The following is a 10172-nucleotide window of genomic DNA, read 5'->3' as shown; positions in this document are numbered from 1 at the left end:
CATGCACCGGTGTGATAATTACATAATGTCATGTCAACTTGAAGCTATCTAAGTGTAGGGGTGGTCTTCAACCTGCCAATTAGGTCACAGCCTGCAGGTGCCTCCTTGAGGACATGGCCTTCTCATTAGGAGGGTCCTGGGAACCTCCCCTCACCCCCCCTCTGCCTTCACCTCCCTGCTGGCAGGTCACTCTGGGACCTGCCCAAGCCCTGTGACGCTTCCACTGCCATTGGATCCACAAGACTTTGCACTTACCAGCCCGTGATCTTCCTGCATTCTGCATCATTGCATGTGGCTGTTTGAGTCTGAAGAGGGACTTAGGACTAGTATCAGACATATGGACCTGATCTGGACTGGGCTGGACTGTTTGCCTGATACATAATTACTTCTTGATAGAAAGCCCTCTTACACATATAAGTGCCGCTGGATTTGTTTTTCTACTCAACCTGGCTGAACACACGCTGTAACAAGTAGAATACTTCCCTGGGCTGAAGATGGTTCCTGTAGACCTTGCTGCCCCTCCTAACCATTGTGCAAAGGTTAGATCTTTGATGCCAACACGACACCTGTGAGATGATCCGAATGGGGTGACCATCAGCCTGTGATGTCCCTTGGAGGCGTGGCCTAGATAGAAGATGGTGCTGTAGAGTCAGAGCTGCCTGTTTTCTCTCCTTGCTCTCCAGCTGCCTTGCCTCACCCCCTGGGGCCGACTTGTTTGGCCGCAACACAACACACCACCAGTCAGCCACCTCATTGCCACGCCGTGACTGGCCTTGCCACACTGCACTACTGGCCTCCACTACACTTTGCCACTCCTCGCCTTCCCACCTTCGGCGTCTGTGGCCATTGGGCTTGGTGGCCCCGAGAACGTGAGTCGGACTGAGCGCTCTGTACAGCTGTGTGGCTACTTTGCTGTTGGAAGTCCTCCTCGCTCTATAAACTCATCTACTCATATGTACTCCGGGTCCTGGGTTGGCTTCTCTGGAGAACCCTAATACACATCGCCTGTGTTTGCTGCGCAGAAGCGGATGTCACACCTCCAGTTCCCAGGAAGCAGAGACTGGCTAGAGGGCTCCCTCTGAGCCCAAAGTTAGGGGACTAGTGAGTGGTTCATCTTGGGCTCCTCGCAAGAGGGCATCTTTGTCAGGAGCTGGGAATGCATCTCGGGACAGCTGATGCGCGTTAGGCAGCCTCGGGCTACTAGACATTTTCTCGAACCACTGAGCCCTACTCTCTCTGGTGGTGGAGTGCTTTCGGGTTGGACTGCAATATGCACGGTCGGCAGTTCGAAACCACCGGCAGCTCCACGGGAGAAAGACTGGAGGTTCTTCTCTCATAAAACGTTGCAGTCTCGGGACTCTCGGAACCCACAGGGGATCTCGGTGAGTCAGCATTGGCCTGATGGCAGTGAGCTTGGTTTTTTGCTTTTTGTAAGGGGGTGGGTACAGCCAGAGGGAGAAAAACCACGGCTGCGGGCAGCTGTTGAGAGGAAAGGAGCCAAACCAGGCCAACTGGGCGGTTTTGTCCCTGTGCAAGGTGGGTCAGTACCAGGATCAACAGTGGGGAGTGAGTCCGGCTGGGTCTTGTGCTGCCTTCTGCAGTGGGGTCCTACAGAGCCTGGCCACTTGTTGCTCCATCCACCTCTTCTCCCCCTGCATGCCTTGCTCCCCCTTCCCCAGCCAAGTGAATCTCTTCTTTTCAAGCAGGATTTGAGGAGGCCCCACTTAATGCTGGTCATGTTTAGCTTCTCTGGGAGGAACGTGACGGAGAGGTCTCCTTCACTGGGTGAACTGGACACCCCTCCTTCCACTCTCTACCCTGTTGTGGTAGAACCCAGCATCTGAACCGCGGTCCATGGCTGCCTCTCCTAGCCTCAGCCCCTTTGCCTTCCTTGAAGGTGGGGTGGCTCCCAGCCCAGGCAGAGCAGAGGCATCAGGAATTGTTTCCCGATGGAGCTCCTCCCAAGGAAGGGGCTGTCTCAGGGGTTTAGAAACAGGGGACCTATCTGGGAGGGAGGTGAAAAAAAGGGCCCGGCTGTGTCATCGTGTGGCTGTGTGGGAACCCCAGGACCCTTCTGTGAAGGAGAATTTTTAAAACATGGCACAAGGCGGAGTTTGAGACAGGAAGGTTCAGACCAGCAGGCTGGGTGCCACCTGAGAGCAGGTCTGGCAGGGACTACCACCATAGCATCCTCTACCATAAGGGCCAGTGGGTTACGGACTGCTTGGTGTGGGCACGGCTATGGGTACACTGGGCAGAGTAGAGCCCTTTATGTAAGCATCAAGAATGCCTTCCAGCCGTGATGCAGCACCAGCGTGGACATCCATGCTGCGTGCCAAGAAGCCAGAGCCGAAGCATGGTCTTGATGAGGGAAGAGAGAGCAGCCACCGCCAGACCAAGAGACAGGGGTGACCACGCTTGGCTTTGCCCTTCTCACCTGAAGATGTTCAGGAGCACCTTGGAATCGACAGGCCTTGTCAATAGCACAAAGGTCCTTCTCCCCCCCAGGAGTGCGTAACAGTAGCAGCCCTGGGGCCATGCTGCCAACCTGGGTGTATTCAGGGCAGGGGTGTGGGGTTGCCTCTGTGAGATTTGGGCCCCTTCGCTCAGTATCCTAGGCTGCCGAGACCCAGGGGCGCCCCTTTCCAGACCAAGCCTGGTGGGAGCATTGGTATGGGAACAGCATGGTTTTCCAGATGCCTCCCCCACGGCTTCCACAGGAGCCGGGCATCTCCCCGCTGCACCCCTGCCTGTCCCTGCACTTTGCAAAGCGTGGTAGTGCCAGACTAGACCTGGGTCTCAGAGAGTGCCTCCAAGTAATGGAAAGGACTAGGCACGTAGTGGAAAGGAGAGGGAGTAGCCTGAGGGATCTGGTGAGGAAGGCAGGTTCTTTCTGAGCTTCTCCTGTGCCTTTGTGACCTGATGCTACCTTTTCCCCTCTGGCCAGCCACGGGCACCTAACATGCCAGAAGCACTTTCCAATGTCCTCAGTGGCTCTTAATGCGTGAACGGAACAGAACAGCCGTGCCCTGCTGAGCGCTGGCAGCGGTGGTGCACAGTCCAGGGAGTGGGAGAGAGGCGACAGTGAGTATGGGCGCAAGGCAAGTGGAGGGTACAAAGCCAGATGCGGTTGTGGTAACTAACCTCCCTTCCTGGGCTGGGTCAAGTGCTGGAACGGCCATGCCGTAGACTGTGGGCGAGCAGGCACGCAGGGCACATGAAAGGGAGGTGGACAGGCAGGTGGAAGGGCGCCCCACCTCATCTTTGGTAGGGAGACCCACTGGGTTCTGTGTAGCTGCCCAGGCTTCTGCAGCACTGAGCTGCACAGGAGAGAAGCCAGGCTAATTGGGAAGGCTAGAGGTGAGTCCCCTCCTCGCATCCCCTACACCACTGGCCTCCTGACCCAAGCCAGAATCAGGAGTTTGTGCCCCAAAGTCTGTGATAAGCTAGCACCCCCAAAACCTAATCTACCTGGCTGCCTGGCTAAGGCCCTCAAACGTGCCATGCACAGGGCCCCTGCTATGAAGGACCCCCCAGCCGGCGTCTCCCCAGCACCCGTGCTGTCCGCTCTGAAGGTACAGGAGGCAAGGCCTGTGCCACTAACTCCCTGGTACCCAAGGTGCCAAGTCCTGAAGTAGTGGCCAAACTGTCCCCAGTGGGAGACCTAATGATTCGGGTCCTTTCCTCCTCAACGGTGCAGGATGTCATTCCACCCTGTGCCTTTGTGACCTGATGCTACCTTTTCCCCTCTGGCCAGCCACGGGCACCTAACAAGCCAGAAGCATTTTCCAATGTCCTCAGTGGCTAGGTTCTGGCACAGCCCAAGTGGAAGCCACCCACCTTCTGGCACATTAGCAGGACAGCGCCATTGCCAGGTGGCCCCATAGATCACACACTTTGTACCTGCCTCAGAAGCCGGGGAAGCACTGTGGCTTGCCGGCTCCTCTCTTGCACCCTTCCACATCCAACCCTGCTTTGCCTTTTTATTTTACACACTGGAAGTGGACAGGGCCAAGGCAGGGGATGCTTAGCACTGCCAGGAGTCAATCAGTTTTTCTGTTCCCGCTTTTCTCTTCCCAGACTCCTGGTCAACCGAAGACCTTGCTGGAAGAGCAGAGGGTGCCCACATACACAGGGCTCTGGCCTGACTCTCCATGTTGACCTCTGCCTCCTCTTACAGCCCTAGGGCTATTCTTTGGAAATCTAATCATCTTGCCCTGTCCCCTTTCTTTGGCCTTCAGCTGTCTATAAAACCAGCCACAAGCTCCTCTTTCTCCACTTTGCTTGCAGGCCCAAGGCCCAGCCAGCAGTCAAGAACTAGTCTCTGCGGACAAGCAGCATGTATCCTGTGCCCAGAGCTCACCAACTTATCCCAGCCCCTCCGTTGGCCGCTGGGCATGCTTTCCAGTTGTGACGTGTTTGAAAATAAAACTATCATCGCCTCAACACTTCTGTTAGGGTTTGCAGCCTGTTCAACTGTGGCTCTGGGTGGACTCCAGAACCTGGTTCCTAGCTTTCTATGGGGAATTGTGTTGTTTTTCTAACATTACAGAAAAAGAAATGTCAGTGGAACAGAGACTGCCTTACACCCAAGAGTATGAGCCCCCACCTAAGCACTGAGTCCTGTAGCTATGCACCCAGCACCTGTCAACCCCAGGTGGGAGGTGAAGGTGAGGGAGCCCGTCACGGAATCAGGAGTGTGCTGACACACAGCAATTTAGCAGCACACAGTCCCTCTTTTACTAAACATTCTCTTTGTCAAAACAACATTTAAGTTCATTAGAAAATCATTAAAATGACTGACCCTTTAGCTTCCTTTACCCCATCTTTACCCTGGGCCTTTCTCTTAAGAGCAGAATGAACCCTCCTAGGGTGGGAGTGGGTGTCTGTGCCCCAGATGGTTGTACACCTGTTACCCTAACTTTAAAGAGGCAGGCTAAGGTGACTGAGCAGTTTCGAGAGACGCCACATGTACCTGGAAAGGAACAGGCCAGTACAGGGCCAGGGTCACCCTGGAACGGCTGCTGGCCAGCGCTGCATGTGACCGTTGAGGGCTCAGCATCGTCTCCTCTGTGAAATGAGGGAGGATGGGACTTCCCAGGAGGAGCTGGAGCATATGATCCAGAGAGACCTGGCTGAGCAGTGCTGCTTTGTTCACTTCCTTGCCTCCACAACCTGAGCCCTACTCCAACTCTCCCTCACTGCGGGGGAAGAGGGAGAAGCAGGTGCTGAAGATCACAATGGCCTTCTCCCTGCAATCCCAGAAACCCTCCAGACCAGAAGCTACCCCAGCCCCCAGGTAGACCACGCTTACCTAGACATAAAATACCTACAAAGAAAGTCATGAAAACCAGGATATGCAACACAAGTCAATCTTTATTGAAAACTGCAGTATTAATACATAACAATCCTTGTTACAATAAACGTGCTTTTAAGAAATTTAAATCTGAATTCATCTACTCATCAGATTGCATAAAAAATGAAGATAGTAAGAATGTACACATAATTGAACTGGCTCAGGATGGATGAATCCATTCCTTTGTATGGACACAGTAAGTGCAATGCAGAAGTGAAATATGCCTTTAACACTGGAAGACAATGCCGACTGAAGCATTAAAAAGGACCAATAGAATGGTCTGGAAACAGTACTTAAGTCATTAAAAAAAACAAACAAACACGTTTCCTACTCAAACACAACCCAAAAGGCTCGCTGGGACCTATCCTCTGAGTGACTGTCATGGCCACATTGCTAAGAACGCAGGACAGCTGCTCTCCAATTAGGTCCCCAGATTCTACTGAGCGGTTTGTAAAAGGATGCATAGGAGGTGCTCTGAGAGGCTAGTGGTCCATAAGACACCACACCCCCCCTCATCTTGTCCTGTGGGCTCCAGGAGGCCCGCCCCGACAGGACATCATCCCGGGGCCCCAGGGCATGTAGACAGGCAGCTGCCAAGCACACACTGCCAAGCACACACTGAAGCTCCTTCTTGTTGGGTTCGCTTGACGGAGATGCTCAGGAGGGCTGCTTGTCGATCAAAAGACTGTCCCCAAAGGTTTTCTGTTCCTCCGGACAAGTGGTGGTGGAGAAAAGGACGAAGCCCTCAAAATAGGTGTATCCCCAAAGCAATGTCGCCGCCCCCCACCGCCCCGAATAATCTGCAGTACATAGTCAAGAATCCACTGTACCTTTAGAAAGCTTAGGCCGAGTAACACACAGTTCAGGAAGAAACATCTCTACGCAACAAAATTTCAGATGCGCTGTAGAGGAAATAAGCACTCTGCCTTACCCCCTCCCTTAAGCTCCAATTCATTCCCCTTTAGAGATCTGCCCCCTCCCCCACCCCCACCCCCCACCCCTGCGCGCCCCAAAAACACCAGAAGAGAAAAAACAGAAGCTGCTTTCACTTCATGCCCCAGAGGTTGCTGGTCCTTACTCTCCGGAACCTGCCCTTGCACCTACTAGAAAGGTACACAGGGAGTCTGGTTCTGTCTGGGCCACTCTCAGGCCACCAATGACTAGGTGTCCAGCCTTTAGCTGCCAAGAAGGTGGCTTCCATGGTCAGAATAACATGATTTTCACATGTTTAAAAAGGGCAGGTAGAGAAGTATGGGTTTCCTGTTTAGAGCAGACCTCAGTACTTACACAGCTGGTATGTATATATGCCACCTTCTGCCTAGTACCTTCAGAGAAACCAAATGTGGGCATTACTGCCCGGTCTTAGTACATCCCAAATGCACTTCAATATTCTCTTGTTACTGAAGTGTCCTCCAGAAACACCTATATGCAAACCACTTCCTGGGCCTCATGCTCAGAGTCAGATGTGGCTGGGGAAGGGCAGGAACCGGACCAGTGCCCAGCTTAAGGGGAAGGCTCGCTCATCACTTTTAACTACATTTGCATCGCACTCAGTGGACAGTGTCACAGAATAGCAACCAGCGGGCGTGCCTGACAATGCCTTCCATGCAGAGGGAGCCTGCCCTTTCCCAGAGATGGCCCTGGCCACTGCTGGTCCCCCTGCTAGCTAAACACCCAGAACCCCAGCCCAGACCCAAACATGATTTACACTAACGCAGAAATGGTACATCTGTACAGCTGATGTAAAGGCCTCACAGACTACAGGCTACACCCATCAGCCCAGCGTGTCTGCAGAAAGCAGGCCTTCTTCCATGCTCATCTCAGCTTCTAAAAGAGCCACACACAATTCAGCGGAAAAACCCCCCAACCAGGAATGTTAGATTCAAAACGAGGAAAATTCTCAGAATGGTCCATTATTACGCTGGGGACCCCAAATCACGTAACGTTACAATAGACATTTGACCCAAGTTCTATTTCTTAAGTGTATGGGGCTAAATGCTGCTGAAATGACAGATAACTGATGTTAGTTTTGTTACTAATCATATGTCTAAATCCTTACCTGACAGACAAGTTCTATCTTTTATCACCATTTATTTATTGATAACCGAGACCCTGCCCCTGATAGTCTCAACACTGAAATGATTTCCTGGTGGATACATTCCAACTCAGGGTCACAAAAGGGAAGACAGAGAGTATTAAAGGGAAGATAAAGTTTTATGAGTGATAACAAAAATGCACCCCACTCCTCTTTCTCTGGCGAGCATCTAAGTTTAATTCAGCTCTGAATACACACATGCTGTGTGCGTTAACAAGCACATCTGAAGAAACAGCCTACAAACTTCTTTTAACCTGCCCTTGAATTCAAGTGTTTTTTTGATTTGTTGTTGTCATCTGGGCCTTTTAAACACACCAAACTAGAATGGTTCCCTCCTAATGTATCATTCCCTGCACTGGAAAAACCGACTCCTCCATCAGTCAGTCATGTCCGCCCTCGAGGCCTTTGAACCTTTTATTGTAAACCCATGAACTATACAAATTGAATTATCGACAATGATTTTTTAAAATGAACAGATTCAAACTGTGTAACTGGGGTAAATGTCAGCCACATACACACGCGTGGGTTAAGTGCTCATAAAACAAGTTAAAAGTATTTATCAGTAAACAGACATTAGGAATAAAGAATTTTGTTTACGGTGATCATGGCAAAAGTATGTCTAAGCTTTTAAGCATCATGATGACTACTTACTATTAAACAGAGTGACCAAAGTCTCAGGGGTCAGATATCCTGCCAACCAACTATGGGGGGGGGGAGCTCCCCGAAATGTGGCACTCAGAACCACCATTGGGTATAAAGAGTGTCCCAGCCCCACAGCTGCATGGACCATTGGGAGAACAATTTCCACCCGCCCGCGACTTACATCTGTGAATACAGAAACGCACCACCATCACTTGAAGATGAGCATATTTAAGTGTGCTGTGTGTGTGTGTGTGTGGGGGGGGTAGACACACGACCCTCTTGATGTCTTATGTGCAATACTCTGACTTTAAGGTCAAAATCCTTTCTTCATGATTATGGTCAGCATGAACGCATCCCGATGCTGCTGGCCCTTCCTGCAGTCCACGCTGGTTCGATGCTAAATGCCTTCAGTTTCAAGAGCTAGTGGGTGCAACGCACAGACCACAGGTACCACCCTGTGCCCTCAGCTCCCCTGCAGCCAGCCTCGGGGGCCACTTCACTCAGTTTTAACCACATGGCTGTAACTTTTAAATAGTTTTGCTCCATTTTAGTAATTCTTAAATATTCAGCTTTCTTTTATAACGCATACTCTTTGCCCTTCTTTGTGTGTGTTGGGGGACCAGGGGAGTAAGAACTACTATACATTTTCTTCGGCTGACTTAACATTTCTCAGGGGCAGAAAAATAGAATTATTTTCTAAGCTAAATAAAGTTCAGAGGTCAAGACCTCTTACCAACGGGGACCATTCCTCTTGCACACATCTCCCCAGGCAGGACAATAATTTCGTTCTATGCAGGACTTCTCCACTACAGATACGGGAAACATCACTTCTCATTTCTAACAGAGTTGTAATTAAAAATTAGATAGCACATAAAGTTACTGTGCTGATACATAAATCAGCACTCTGTCCCTAAATATACTGGCCAGGCAACAATACTTGGTGATGACCTTTAAAGACCCCCGTACCACACAGACCTCAGCAAGCCTACATGGAAAGGAAAGGCCGCAAACCTGGCATGCCACACCACAGGCAGCTGCAGCCTCTCCGATTCGCCCCGTCCCATGATTTCCTCTGCCAAGTGCTGTCAGTGTGAACGAAAAAGACCGCTGAGAACTCAAGCTCATGTTCCTAAATGGCAACTCACATCAATCCCAAAAGGTGAAGAGCCACCTCGGGTACTTTAGGTGTTCTATGGAAAATTCACTTTTACACTTATAAGACTTTGAATACATTACAACAGTGCATTAGTGATACAAGCTGTAAAATACTTGTCCATTTCCTTGGATTTTGCATATGATGGTTTTGTATCAGTCACTGCAGGTAGATTGAGCAAGCTTTGTTTTTGTGTGTTTTTTAAAACATGCATTCAACTAGATATGGTTCAGAATAGATTAATACTCCCCTTTTATCACTATAGTTAGCTAAAAAATCGCCACGCAGTCCACAAAACAGGCTTTGCTTTAAAACCAACCCACAGAGTTAGTTGCAGACTACCAGTGCTGGGACCTGCGGGGCCAGAAGGTTGTAGTGCTTAGCTAAGTGCTGAGAGGATTAGGAAGAGAGTCCTGGTCGGAGGCACAAGGCCTGCAGCACCGCTGTGAAACCTCCGTGAAGTGACTGCACAGCTCCATCCTCAAACCTGGAGGGAAAGAAAGGCAAGCATGCGGTCAAACAGAGCTCTCTGCCACTGCTCCTAAGAGGTTTTAAATTAGCCTTCAAGGAAAGTGGACTGAAACCCATCAGGAGTATGACAAGCAGAATGCTCCCAGAGTCCCCACACAAGGAGGTTCCATGTGTTTTCACTACGTCCCTCCGCCAGGTGGCCAGCTGTCCACACAGACCTCCGAGCATGGGCTAACAGGGCTATGAGAGGTGGGTATTTGAACCACAGGAAGGAGTCAGGTAAAGAACTAAGTGGACAGACAGTGTATACAATGGCTTCTCCTCTTCTTTGAGTCCCGCTAAGAACAGACATGTTAAAGCTGCTTTGTCCTGGGATTGACAGTTAGATAGCATTTTCCTCCCTGGTGTGTTCACACTGTGGTATGCACGTTAGTCCAGAGGTGACCTGGACCTTT

At 50.8% G+C, this 10172-nt stretch overlaps 1 protein-coding gene across 2 annotated transcripts in view; it reads right to left on the bottom strand.

Moving 5' to 3' along the window:
* Nucleotides 1-5356: 5356 nt before the first annotated feature.
* The window catches only part of FAM168B (family with sequence similarity 168 member B), a 43133-nt gene continuing 38317 nt past the window's right edge, over nt 5357-10172 (bottom strand). For both annotated transcript variants that reach the window (XM_075529986.1, XM_075529985.1), the window contains exon 7: nt 5357-9733. The gene's annotated coding sequence lies outside the window, so the exon portion shown is untranslated. The remainder of the gene's footprint in view (nt 9734-10172) is intronic.

This window comes from Tenrec ecaudatus, chromosome 13, assembly GCF_050624435.1.
Source record: "Tenrec ecaudatus isolate mTenEca1 chromosome 13, mTenEca1.hap1, whole genome shotgun sequence".
Taxonomy (NCBI): Eukaryota; Metazoa; Chordata; class Mammalia; order Afrosoricida; family Tenrecidae; genus Tenrec; species Tenrec ecaudatus.
Note: the sequence above shows the minus strand (reverse complement) of the source record. Positions and strands in the feature narration are given on the sequence as shown.